This window comes from Pteropus medius, unplaced genomic scaffold (genome assembly GCF_902729225.1).
Source record: "Pteropus medius unplaced genomic scaffold, Ma_sr-lr_union100, whole genome shotgun sequence".
Taxonomy (NCBI): Eukaryota; Metazoa; Chordata; class Mammalia; order Chiroptera; family Pteropodidae; genus Pteropus; species Pteropus medius.
The window spans coordinates 7,340,495-7,355,126 of NW_024351729.1; the positions used below are offsets into that span (position 1 = coordinate 7,340,495).

At 35.6% G+C, this 14,632-nt stretch overlaps 1 protein-coding gene and 1 pseudogene across 2 annotated transcripts in view; one reads left to right on the top strand and one right to left on the bottom strand.

Moving 5' to 3' along the window:
- Positions 1–14,632, top strand: part of PLCL1 (phospholipase C like 1 (inactive)) — a 284,787-nt gene that overhangs the window by 79,752 nt on the left and 190,403 nt on the right. The window lies entirely within an intron of this gene.
- Positions 220–328, bottom strand: LOC120587825 (uncharacterized; annotated as a pseudogene).

The window sequence follows — 14,632 nt, forward strand, 5'->3', positions numbered from 1 at the left end:
GAATTGTTAATTATTCCTTTCTTTAAACTCTCTCTTTCCTTGAATGCTCTAATACAACGCTTTATTTTGATTTTCTTCCTAACTTTCAGACTGATTTCTCTGATCATTGACCTTCCTTCCTTCCCTCCCTCCTTTCCTCCTTCCCTCCTTATTTCCTTCCTTCCTTCCTCCTCCCTCCCTCCCTCCTTCCTTTCTTCCTTCCTTCTTCTTTCTTTCTTAAGCCTACGGCACCTGGTTGTCTCCCATCCAAATACTAACCAGGCCCGACCCTGCTTAGCTTCCGAAATCAGATGAGATCGGGCATGTTCAGGGTGGCATGGCCGTAGACAAAGTTTCTGTTTCTGATCCATTTTTTTCTCCCCTATTCTTCTTATTGTAAACTGATGTTCTGTATGTCAAATCCAGTGTGCTCTTGTGCTCTTTTGACCTCAATAGAATTATTTAAAAAAAGTTTTTTAACGAGTTGTCAACTTATAAAAACAGATTTCATATAACAACTTGAATTTCCCTTGCTCTTGAAAAAAACACGTCTCATTTTTTCCCGATAGGTTCTAGTACTAATTACATGCTATGAGATCAACATGTATTTCTTTACACCTGATGTTCAAAATTGAACTCATTATAAATTTTATTTTTGTCTTTTCCAGTCTAGTTATTAGAATGCTATTTACTGAGCCACGCAAGTCAAGGCTTGATGAGTGAGAAGTCTGTGGCAGAATCCACATCACCTAATTAGGCCTTCCCACTTCACCTTACTGTCCATGGCTCCTGGGGTCTTCTCATTACCTTTACCCGCTGCCCTGCACCATGGGATTCGCACTGGCTAAACTCTAGCTCTCTGACATGCTTCTTATTTTAAATGCCAACTTCTTTGTTTTGGCTATCATTTTAGTAATCTCCACCTTCATTTGATTCCTTTAAGAATCACTTATTATTTCAACAAATATTTACTGAGTATTTAATAAACAGCTCAAGTACTGTTTTCTAGGCACTGAGGATAACGTGTTGAACAAAACAGAGCCTCTGTTCTCATGGGGCTTATGTTCTAAGGAGGAGAAAGATGATACATAAATAAGTGTAATGTTAGTAGTGATAAGTATGGTGAAGAAGTCTTAGATATGTATCTAGTAATTTATACAAATTTAGGTTGTCATTTCATTTACTTAGACTAAGGTGAAGAATAAGCAAAAGGCTTTGGAGGAACTGAATTACTATTGCACAAAGTCATTTGTCACATCAAGGATTTTTTAGGGCCAGGATCTGGTTTCGTCCATCTGGAACTATCTGAATGCCTACTGGTATTCAGCCATAATTAATTAAAGGGGAATAGTATAGTTTGGATTATTTTACATTTTATAAGGCTATTTCTATTGAGAAAGTAATTTAAAAAAGTAGAAAGTTTGTGAGCCTTAATTAAATGAAGTCTTCAGCTGGTATAATTTAATAGCTATAGAATTTGCTCTTCTTTGATTAGACCGAGCAGGTTCCTCTCTCAGAGGCTTAGCATTTAAACTCTTTCTCCTACGAATGTTCTTCCAGAGTTTTGTCGGGCTTGCTCCCTTACTTCATTCTTCACCATGTTGCCCAAAATAGTGCTCTCCCCATAATACTTTTTAGTCCCTTACTCTGCTTTGATTTTTTTTTTTTATAGCACTTAAACCTCCTGAAAAACATGTCTGTGATTTGTCTCTCCTACTAAAATGACAGCTCCCTGAAAACAGGAATTTGTGTGTTTTGATCACTGCTATATTCCTAGCACCTGGAATAGTGAATGGCATGTAGTAAGTGGTCAATAAATATTCACTAATTGAATAAATCAATGCAAAAGAATTTACTGACTTTGTTGAGGAAATGTTTTCGAACATATTAAGTAGAACAGATTAAATTCTAAGTTTAGATGAAATGGAGCTAAAAATCACGATTGCTTTCATAAGAGAAGTGAGGCAAGTAATGATAAACATTAAGTGGAATGTACTCTTGGAGGAAATAAAATAAATCTTAATTGGAGAAACTAAGAAAAGAATAATAGAAAGGAATGAAGAAGACAATTTAATATTATTATTTGAATACATAGTCCAAGAGTATAAATATTCAGAAATATTTGAGTGCAGAAGATGCTGAGGCTCTCACAAGTGCATGAAAGAACAAACAGTCCTTGGACCTTGGGATTATTGTCTAATTTAGCCCTGGTATAAAATCCCTGAAGAATCTGGGCAAGATAAATTGAGAGATCAGCATCTCATTTCAGTTTTTATTGCTACCTCTTACTTTCCTGTGTTCTTATTGGTAAGTTTTTATTTTCCACTCAACTAATATTGGTTGCTTACAAAGTGAATGGGTTGCCATAGGTAACTTTTTTTTTAAAAACAGGAAGAAAGCTTAATTTCTGACAACCAGGAAAACCAAAGGGCTTTTCTAGAGGATGCTTCCTTGAAGTCGAAAAAGAAATTTTCTATATCTACAATGATGTTTCTCCAAAGATTGTAAGCATTCTTTTTTTTTTTTTTAACCCCTCCATTGCCAACCTCTCTCTTACTCAACTTTACCAGCTAGGATTTTTCAAAAAACATCTCAAATATCTTGGACTATGAATTCAAATAATAATATTAAATTGTCTTCCTCATTCCTTTCTATTATTCTTTTCTTAGTTTCTCCAATTAAGATTTATTTTATTTCCTCCAAGAGTACATTCCACTTAATGTTAATCATTCCTTGCCTCACTAGAGAAACAGAAAGAATGGCTTAGATACATGCACATTGAAAAGTATTGTCTTTTGAGATTGAATCTGTGACTAACTGGTAATATATTCAATAATAAAGATACATATTTCTACAGAGTATCCCTTTCATGGTAGGGACTGCAGACAATAGAAGTTAAGCTTTCACTAATCAGAATCTGGAATCAGTATGAGGAGACTTCCAATCTATTTTAATTCATTACTCAGTACAGGTTGAATGCTTTTAAGTGTGAGACTTTATAAGGTAGTTGAATATCTTATTATACAAAGTTGAGTTTAAAAAAAGTTTATAATTTATCAGAAAGAATTAAGCAAAGACATGATCACTGAAATACAGGTTAGTACTATAATAAAATGAATAAAATAAAATGAATAAAATGAATAAATAAATGAATAAAATAAAAACCAACGAGGTGCATAAGACAGAGAGATTGCTCCTAGTCAAGATTCAGAAATGGCAAGAGGCAGGAAGTGGCATCTGTGTTGGATCTTGAATAAGGTTTTCTGATGACCGGAATGGCAACCCTTATGAACAGAGGCAGGGAGGTGGAAAATTATGGGCCACATTAAAGCAACAGCAATGTTCCAGAAGAGGCAGAAGGGGAAAAGTCAAGAACCAGGGTGGAAAACTTACTTGTGCTAAGAAGGAAGGATACTTTCAATTTAGAGAGAAAAGGAAACAAAGACCTACAGGCAAATAGAGCAATTTGAGATAGAGGGGTAGAGGGGATTTTTTTTCATAGCTTCAAGCTCATTGGATTAGGGGGCAAGGTAATCTGTTATGAAGAGGGGGATGGAAGTTATCTTCAGATCCACTTATTCCAAGAACTTTACTTCAGAGACATATGTCTTGAGAGTTTATGGCCTTGTCTAAGATGACAGTTTGAAACAGGAAACTAGAATCCAGGTCCTGTGATTTTAGCTCCAAATGTTCTTTCTTGGCAAAAGTCAAAATCTCCCATAGACCTGTATAACAAAAATAATTTTCTAAGTTAAACATTTCTCATTAAATAAATAATTTTGAACTGTAAACATGATAATGCAGGCTATAAAACAAATCAGACGAATCCTTATAAACGTCTCTTTTTAGAGGAAAAAAGAGATTTATTGTTTTCAACTGAAAAACCACAGTGGAAGCACTGTGTGTGTTAACAACAGTGTCCTGGCTGCGGCTCAGGAGACTATTGGTATCCACTGAGGGGCCTTCCTTACTCTCACACTGGTTTTGTAGGCCAGCTGTCCTGGTACAACCGAAGAAGAGAACTCTGGGTCTGCCGCTCTTGTGGATCTATAGGCCCTGGAATGGATACTTTCAGTGTTAATTTTGATTAATTTCATAGATTTTGCATAATTGGAAGTTGGACATTTAAAATGGTTTCTCATCATTTATGCCATTTGATCATCGAAGGATGAGTGTTGGACTTCAGGAGGCATGGCAAGTTTAGGCGGGCAGCTGTCAATCTCAAGTGTGACTAACATCACATCATTGGTGTCGCATGAGGGTTTAAAAGACACAAGGAGTTGAGGTTATGGAAGAACAAGTTTGGGTAGACAGTATATCCCTGTTCTTTATCTCTGGCAGAGTTAGCTCCAATAGTTTTGTAGGCTGAAGGATTGTTTACATAGATGTAAAAGAATGGACTTACTGGGATAAGACCTATCACCTTTGGCCTTTAGAAATGGCAAATACCAAGCTTTTCTCTGTACACACACATGTGTGCTAAGAGACTGGAAATTTCCTTGAGATAATGCTTGGGCCAGCATATGGGGAAACATTGGATTAAGTCTTGGGAATTAACCTTTCTGATTCTAAGTGATTCTAAATTAACTTTTCTGATTCTAAATTTCAGGTTCTGATATTTCCCAACCAGGACTTCAATTATGAGATTTAATTTTAGAGACAGACCTTAGTATCTAGGGTAGGAGATTGCCAACTCTGCATTTGTGCTCACTATTGATCTAGAGGGAGCTACATTTTGCACAAAATTTGTATTTAATATCTGTTGACATGGTTCATGAGATTTTACAGGCTGTGGGACAGTTAACCTAAACAAACCACTTATGAAAAGTACCAAAAAGAAATTTTGGTTCAGTGATGGGCCAACTGGTATTAGCATGTGTCGGTACCATTTTTTTTTTTTTTAATTTCAGTCTTTGTTAGTTAGGAGTCATAATAATTCTCTAGCTCAGGACTGGGAATCTTTTCTTAAAGAACCAGATAGTAAATATTTTAGGATTTACAGACAAAATGGTCTCTATTCCAAGTACTTAACTGTAGCTACTGTTTTGACACAAAAGCAACTGCAAACAATATGCAGTCAAAGGAGCTTGCTTATGCTCCAATAAATCTTCATTTATAAAAGCAAGTGGTGAGCCATAGTTTGGAGACTTCTGGTCCAATGACTGTATTTTGCTAACTCCTAGAGAAATGTGTGGCTAAAAGTTACACAATGTCCGACTTGGGACAAATATCTAGGTATCTTTCTTTCTACTCCTTTAAAAATTAAAAAAATTGTTTTAATTGTTAAATAATTGCAAAAGAATATTTATTTGGTATATAGAAGGTATAAGAAATAACAATGAAACGAACACCTGTGTAATCATCACAGTCAATTAAAGAAGGAACATTACTATTTCCTTTGAAGCTGTGCGGTGTCCCTACCCGGTCCCTTCCTCTTCTCTCCAACCCACAAATATCTATTGACCTGCCTGAATTTTGGGTTCATTATTCCCTTGTTTTTCTTCATGGTTTCACCCCAGTGTATTCATATTCTTCTTGTAGAATATAAGTTGTTTAAAAGTTATTCTTAGATGATTTTTATTTCATTTCCCTGGTATTAGAAAGTTTAGAAAAAGATGGGCCAAATTTTGCTTAGTGAATAGTTGCATATCTCTCTTTTGATTTACTCGTGGCAACATGCTGAGAAGGTCTGGGAAGCCAGAGTAGAGTGATCACAGTATCTGACTTTAATTCACTTCATACCCTATTCTTAGGTTCTCATGCCAGAGCAGAGAATGTCATGGGCTGATAGACAAGTGTAGGAGTTTAGTGGCTTTCTACTCCCACCCCTCTTCCTGAGGAAATTGCTGTGGTAAATCAGGGCTGTTTCTAGGAATGGCAATATCTACTGGTCTGACAGTGATTTTATCTTTGAACGAAATGTATCCGATAGTGCTATAACTTTTCCAAGTTATATTAATTGGAGAAAAGTTTTCAAAGAAAAATTTCGTTTGTGGCATATAATAAAAAGGTCAATTTCAAACACATTTGGTCAACAGTTAAAAACATAACTATTTGTGAATATTAGATATGTGAATATTAGATATTAGAATACGATTTAGATGGATATATTTCCTTGCTTTCTAGGTACAGAAACTTCTTGAGAATCTAAGTTTTAGGATGTGCCTTTGGTGACTGGATATGGAAAGTATTTTGTGATCTACTGACAAATGCTCCATTTTTTTTCATACACCTGTAGATTGTTCCCCAGGATAGTGAAAGTCTGAGCTTATCCATCTATATGCTTTCACCTGGTCCCCTCTCTGAGATGACTGGTTTATGGGTTATAATCTCTGACCATGGCATGGGATGAAAAGAACTAGGGTTTCTCCATGAGAGGTTGGTACCATGTTCCAATCTCTCTCTCAATTAACTCGAAATAGTTTTCAGATTTCTATCTCATCTGCAACTGCCCTAGTCTATAATTTTTTATTTCAATTATGTTGATACCTTTCTATCTGGCCTGCTTGCATCTTTTTTAGTGGTTTTCAGTTCTGGCTGCCCATCAGAATTACCTGAGAGCTTTAAAAAATACTAATGTTTGGTCCATTTTAAAGTGATTTTGGCTTAATTTTCTGGGATACATTCTAGGCTTATTAAAATAATATTATGTTTTTAAAAGCTGTCCAGATGAGTTTAATGAATGGTTAAGGTTGAGAGCTAGTGCTCTAATACAAGGGTCATCTGTTTTAACCTATCACCACATGTAACAGAGGGAGATTGGATAGGAGTTGGGGAGTAATCACATGTTTAGGATGAGGAAGAGGGATGTATATAAGATATTTGGGGCTTGTACACTGGGTGAATGATGGTGTCATTTACTGAGATAGCAGAACTAGGCATGGTGCTTAGGAAAGAAAATAATGACTAATTTTTGGACTGATAATTTGAGCAACACAAGGGACATCCATTTGAAGATAAGAAAGAACATCTAAAATTATAGAGCTGACCAAAATTGGGATAGGGGTTTAGATCTTTATTGCTAAATGTATTTAAGTTTTCTTGCCAGATGCTTATTGACTTTTGCTTAAATATTTCTAGCAATGAAGAATGAATTACCCATTCTCTCATTGAACAGCTAAAATAGTTATTGAACCCAAATCTGCCTTGCTTCTAATCTTTAGTCACTGATTTTTTCCTGTGCCTTTGGAGCTATTCATAACAAGTCCACCTTTACTCTCGTGCCTCAGAAGAAGTTTATTCTCAAATGTTCTCTTCCTTGGGCTCAAGGTTACCACTTCTTCATTTAACATGCTTGTAACAACCATACTTTCTAATGTATCTTCTTACCAAGCTACCTAAAACATAAATGTTAATTAAATACTTTAAACTTCAGTAGTAAAGAGAATAAGCATTTCCTTATTACATATTCATCTAATGACATTAAATATTATAACTGCTTTTAAAAAACCCTGTATTGTTTGCAGTATAGAAGAGGTATTTTCTCTGAAATACATGTTTTTATTTCTATACCTTATTTAAAAAATAATTAGATTTAAACAGAAAGTTTATATAAAATACCTTATACTTTATTGAATCACATAATTATCTCAAGAATTTATCTCAATGTGGAAAAATACTTGGCCTATTTGGTTCAATAGTGAAGATGGTGGTTATTTAAAAATCTTTACATTTATAGAAGAGTCTAGTCAATTACAAAAGGCCAAAAATGATACTTTGACTATTCCTCTTGTACAAGATTTATCGTTAAAGATAAATGTGGCATTCAGTTTCCTACTGCTTCTATTCCAGAAGGTATACACACATTGGGATAACTAATCTTTCTTTTTTTCCAATGGAATCTGTTTTGAGCTAGGAATTTGTTATTTAGATCATGATTCATACATCATAGAAGAATTGGAGAGTCTCCTTTAGGTACTTGGCACAGTTAGGACATGTTTCTATATATAGCTGGAAAAACCTTTGTCGCCCATTCTGGCTTGAGAGAATGTTCCTAAAAGTTCATTCCTGAGTTTTTTGGCCAGGGAACAGCAGTGGGTACTGAAAATTAATGCCTGGAAAACTAAGATTTACTCCGACATAGAGAACATTTCCTAGGTGTCCTGGATCACTTCCTTCAGAGCACTTATATGTACATCTGTGGGTGGCAGTTGTTGATTCCTTCCTGGCCGCGGGAAGCCCCACGGGCAGCTTTTTTCAGAGATGAGTCTCGGCAGCGCCTTATCTCCTGAGTTATCGTCAGAGGTTCCTCAGTTACTCTCTAGGATGAGATCTGTTTACCTCAGAGTTCCCTCTCTGAGAGGATATTTGGAATGTTGGATGATGGCCTGGAAGTTTGGAGAGTGGAGTTCTCTAGGGAAAAGTTGTGCTGGTAGCAGTCAGCTTATAAAGTTTATTCTGTCTGCCCTTTGATAAGGGTCATATGATGTAGTAAATGTTCTTTGGGAAAATGAAAAATCCAGTAGACCTTCAGTTCTGACTTTGCACATACTGTGACCTCCAGGCATCAGTGTAGGGGAATGAGAAGGCCGCTCTCTTTCTACCTTCCTCTCCATCTCCACCGATGGCAGTTCTACCTGGCCTTCAAGCTCATCTTCAAGTCAGAGTGAAATAGACTTGTGTTTGAATCTTGGTCCACGCTCAGAGTATGGAAACTTTGTTCAAGGTAATTTAGCAAATCTTCTCAGGAAAGCAAGTGTTTTTAGTCAAAAGAGCATGAACTTCGGAATCATTCACTTTTGGGTTCTATCCCATTCTGTTCTTTCTGAGCTACATGATCTCTAACTAAAGGCACCCAAACATTTATGCTTTGTGGCCCTCAACTTCATTTTATGTAAAATCAAATCATCCTCAGAGGGCTGTTTCAAGATTAATTTAGAGTTAATGTCTTAATCTTTTCTGCCCAGCTCAAATATCCTGCAATAAATTACTAAATAAGTTAAAAGCTTGTGTTCAATGTAATGCATGTTATATTTGGTGTTTACTTCAAAGTCCAATAACTTTGTGTCATCATTGTTACTTGGCAAAGTTGTAAGAGAGAAACTAGAATAAATAAAGACTATCCAGAAATGAAAGCTTCATACTTTAGTATAAAATTAATAGAAACTGCATTTATTTCAAACAAACTTAATTTGCGTAGATTATAAAATGAATCATGATCCAGAATGTTGATATTTTGGGTACAGTGCACCTTATTTAAAAGCCCCAAGAGCACATATTTGTGATATTGATTCAGTCATCTTTAATAGTTTAACAATTTGGAAAAGAGAAACCTTTGAGAAGATTTCCAAAAATCAGATTTTCTTCAAGAATAGAAAAAAATCAGGTTTTCTTCAGAGATGACAAAGGTTTAAATACACATTAGAGATGCGCAGTATATTTTATTTGCCTTTTGAAAATCATCTATTGCTTGCAGGTATCATGAGTATTAGGTGGGCAGAATTTGGGAATTTCAATGCTGTTAATTGTTCTCTTCTTTTTCTTCTCTTTTTTCTCCAGTATCCTTCTTAATTTGTGTGGAATGCATAATAATATCCTGAGTTTGGTACCTGAGCACTTTTAGAATGTAATGTTAATTGGAACAACAGATCAAAAACAGTTTTCAGTAAATTATTAGGCATTTGCTCAATAACCTGCAGCATATCCTGTGCTGTTTGTCCCAGGCTCTGGTATCTGCTGCCCCTGAGTCTCTGCCAGAACACACAGAGAAGCATTCCAGGCCCCCACTGGAATGCATTCTTTGCATGCATAGCAATCTCTGGAAAGTTATGCTTTTGAAGAAAATGGAGAGAGGTGCTACAACATCATACATTTTAACACGTCCAGGGTTATTTCCTAATAACCTAAAGGTTATTTCCTTTAGGCCTCATTAAAATAGATTTGAGTGGCAGCTGATTGGACACAGCTACAGGGAATATTGAAGTTATAGTCACTGCTTCAGCTATCGCATGAAGTGCTGGTTGATGAAGAGGGTGTGGTCTGTGAACCATTAATTTGGTTTCTGACTAGGCAAGGAATATTTAAAACTGTTTTCTGCTAGATTATCAGATTTTGTTTTGGGAAAGGTCCTTTGACTTCAACAGTGTAAGTTGAAATACTTAGAAGTAAAATGATGGGATGAAAGCTGAAGTTATGCATTTTAGCATAAAGGATAGGAAGTGAATAGTTTTCCCTATGGTGTGACTTCCTGGGTGTTCCCTATCTGGAGGCAAAGGTAGCTTTCAGTTACTAGGTAAAAAATGCCTTTGTGAAAAGACTCGAAAGGTTTTTATGTATATGTTAATCATATTTGATACTCCAAGTGCCACTTTGCCAAGTTGACTCCTATACCATAATGAAGTTGCTAATCCTGTTCTCTGTCAGTGATATCCAGCTGCAGAAAAGGCTGCTTCATAGTTAAAGATTTCTTAGCATAAAGTGCAAATAAAATAAAAGCAGCAACAAACAGCCACCAGTTTACAGGGGTGTTGCAAACTGATCTAAGCCAGTATTTTGTGTAGAACTATTAGGTTATTTTTGATAGATAACAGGCACCAGCTAGTTAGGGTTGGGCAAAGGTTAGTTCCTTTACTGTAATCCCCTACCACATTACAATGAAAGTAAGACCAGACCAAATTCCATCGCACACAGAAGCACATTTTAGATGTTTTCAGATAAACATTTATTAGACAGCTTGTTCTGTAAACTTGATGAAGTTGCAAGTGATCAGGGCAAAAATGCTTTGTCCACACATCGCATGACAGGTTTACTCAAGACAGGTAAGACAATAATATTCTGGGAGCAAGATTCAGTTAACTCTTTCCCAGAATCCTTCAAACCTCTGACTGGACATAGAATCATTTATATCAGCCTTCAAGCCATCTTAAAAGGTGGGGGAAAAGGATCTCCTAGGTTCCTTTGCTCTTTTAATGCAAGAGTGGGAAGTGTCTGTAATATTTTCTAACCAATTCACGTATCTTGAATATCACTACTTTTGCCAAAGACAGTCCATTTTTAGCTTCCATTATATGAAATAATAAGCCATTATTTTCACTTAAAACTCATTTTAATATTTGTTACGCTAAATAGTAAAGCCTCTGGTTATGACCAGAGATAAAGAGATTTGAAGTTTTTGTTCAATAACCACTAATAGTGTCACCTTTCTGATTAAATGTTAGCTAACCATCCCAGGAGTGAGAGTCCCTGATTAAGGTAACTGAAACATTTTAGTGTGCTTTAGTTAATTTACACATTTATAATGTTGAAATGTTTGGGAGTAAATTATAGACATTGTGAAATGGGGTGTAAAGAAAAAGAAACAAGTGAATATTTGAGTTATATTTTTGTGCAAATCCATAGGTCTTATTTGCTTCTGTATTATATATTTATGTTGAAACATTTCCTCAGCACATGAAAGAGATACTGTTAAGTAGCTTTATCCAATAAGAACTCTGTGTGTCTCAGTGTGATCATCAGTTATTCAATAAACATTTATTGAGTACCTACTGTGTGCAGAGGATATGGAATTGAAGGGCACAGCCCTTGTTCTCAGCCCACTTTTACTGGTATAGGTAGAATTACTAAATAAGGCAGTTGTTGCATAACCAGGAGGCACTATTTATTACATGTGAATGGCGGGCCCTAAAGTAGTTAGTGCCTGGAAGGGAGCAACACGGTGGCTGAGCAGAGCTTGTTTTTTCCTCCTAAAAGTAACCTGGAACGTGATTCATCTTGTTGGAATTAAGAGTTGGATAAAAGAGCATTTGTATAAAACATTGTTAAGGATATGAAACTCTTCCCAAGGAGCCAAAATACCATTTAGAGTTCCAGAAAGCTTGAATTCTTGTTTTGGCTGCATTCCCTAGCTTGCAGTTCAGGTAAGAACAATCCTATCTTTCTAATGAGATTAAAGTGATTAAAACACTTAGAGCTCAGAAAGGGGTTTAATATTCAAATAATCTGCTAAATTTTCTGTTTGAATGTTTGGAAACAATATAAAGTCACATACTTAAAGCTGATCTCAAGGCTTATTCAGTAAAAGAAGTGATGGCAGGGTCCAAATACAAAATAAAGTTGCAGGATTTGTATGTAAACAGTCCCATTTTACAGAAAGCCAAGAATCGTATTACTTGCCCGTACTTAAATGAGGAGTGAGTTCAGCAGGGTTTTTAAGTACCAACTGTGAAAGAGAGAGGAGAAATAGTTCGAAGACACTCTTTTCAGGAACTCTTTGGATAAAGAGATGTTTTTGCCCAAACTTAAAATTTTACTTTCTAGAAGGAGATTAAAAAAAAAAAGAAAAAAAAAGTGCTGGTGACAGCAGGTCATGAAGCTTCCGGTTGAGTGGTGCTGCGAATTAAGCAGAAGGTGGAATGATTTTTTCCTTTTACAGAAGTGGCTGGCTAATCCTCAGTGAGGCTTTCAGAAAGCCTAATGATGATTTCCAGCCTTCACTTTCATGGAGCACTGACACCCTATTTGGGTATGAGAAAGTAATTCAAACTGCCCAAAAACTAGAGTGGATGAAAAAATCGAGGATGGACTCCGATACTCAGTGCTTAGGAAAATAATTTATGTTAAAAAGTTATTGCTAAACATACACCTCGCTAAAGAAGAAGTACAGATGGCAAGCATATGAAAAGATGCTCCAAATCTTTTTTCATAAAGCAGTTGTAGATTAAAATAACAATGTAATACTACTACATATCTTTTAGGATGGCAAAAATCCAAAAAACAAAACAAAGCAAAAAAATTCGACAATACTGACTGCTGGCAAGGATGAAGCAATAGGAGCTCTCATTCACTGCTGGTGGGAGATAGTCTGGCAGTTTCTTACAAAGCTAAAAATAGTCTTTCCATACAATCCAGCAGTTGTACTCCTGGGCATTTACCAAACTGATTTGTAAACTTATGTTCACATAAAAATTTACATGCTAATGTTTATGGTAGCTTTATTAGTAATCACCCTAAAGTGGAATCAACTAAGATATTTTTCAGTAGGTGAATGGATAAACAAACTGTGGTCATGGTATACCCGTACAGTGAAATATTATTCAGTGATCAAAAGAAATGAGCTATCAAGCCACAAAAAGACACGGGTGGATCTTAAATGCATATTGCTAAATGAAAGGCTACATACTGTATGATTCCAATTATACAACATCTGGAAAATGTAAAACTGTAGGACAGTAAAACTACTACTGGTTGCTAGGAAAGAGGAGGACAGGATTGAACAGGTGAAGCTCAGGGGATTTTTTTAAGTTAGAGAAACTGTATTGTATGGTATTGTTATTATGGATCCATAATACTATGCATTTGTTAAAACTCACAGAACTTTATAGCACAAAGAGTGAACCTTAATAAATGAAAATTTAAAAAATAATTTAGAAGATCATGGATCCCAAGATTAAATGCAGAAAGTGACAAAACAATGTAACAGTATTACAAGTATATGAAACAACTTCCCTGAAGGGAGTGACGGAAAAAGTTGCTGACCTAAGTAACTGAAAATGAGTGTGTAAGACTAAAAGAAAAAGAAATTGTATGTAAATCTAGTTTAAAAAATTGTTTTCCATGGGGATATGGATTAACAATTCTGATACTGCTAGACACATATATAAGAATTGAACAATTAAATAAATAAGTGGTAGATGGTGGGAGCCAGGTTTCTCACTGTTGGAGTGAGAGTCTACAAATAAACCAAGGGAAGAGGCTGGAATAATCAATGTAATAATGGATTAGCATTGGAGACATCGGTATGAACTCATATTCAGTTTAGTATACAGATGGATACATACGGAAATATTTATAGAGATGTCTACATACACGGATTAATATATACTCATGTTCCTCCTTGCTCTGACAGCTGAGGGCACCTGTAAACAATGACACTTCAGTAGTAACAAGCAAACCTAGTGCCCAGATCTTGGTTTCTAATACCATTCTATTGTAAAAGGGATCAGGGCTTCTTAGAGAAACAGATTATTCTAGGATTGGGCAAGAAATATGCAAAATGGGCCTGAGGCATTTTATAGAGCCAGAAAATAAGGAAGGGCTCAAAAACAAAACACAATAACACAACAAAACCCCCACAAAAACATAAAAAGAGGCAATATTGAAGGGATATGGGAGCCAGCTGAAAGACTCCCAATGGTCAAAACTGGAACTATTTGAGCAACAAAATAAAATATTGGATTATAATCCCAAATATAAAATATCCATGAGCCCATACTGATATGAGTACCGTGTGGAAAGGAGAGTAAAAGTAACTTTACAGTGGAGAAACCTGACAGATACTAGCCAAGTGGTCAAGGTCAACATCAATAGTGTTAAGTCATTTGATAGTTTGTATTTTTGATATAATGTGATAAAAATGGTACTTTACTCTGTATTCTTCCTCTCTAAAACCTGATCATGAAAAAATGTCAGACAAATCCCAATTGAAAGATAATCTACAAAATGCTTGACTAGTACTCCTCAAAATGATCAAGGCCATCAAAAAATAAGGAAAATCTGAGAAATTATCACAGCCAAGAGGAGCCTAAGGAGACTATAATTAAATGTAATGTAGTATCTTAGACAGGTTCCTGGGAGAGAAAAAAAGCACTAGGTAAAAACTAAGAAAATTTGAATAAAGTATAGACTTTGGTTAATAATAATGTATCTGTAATGATTC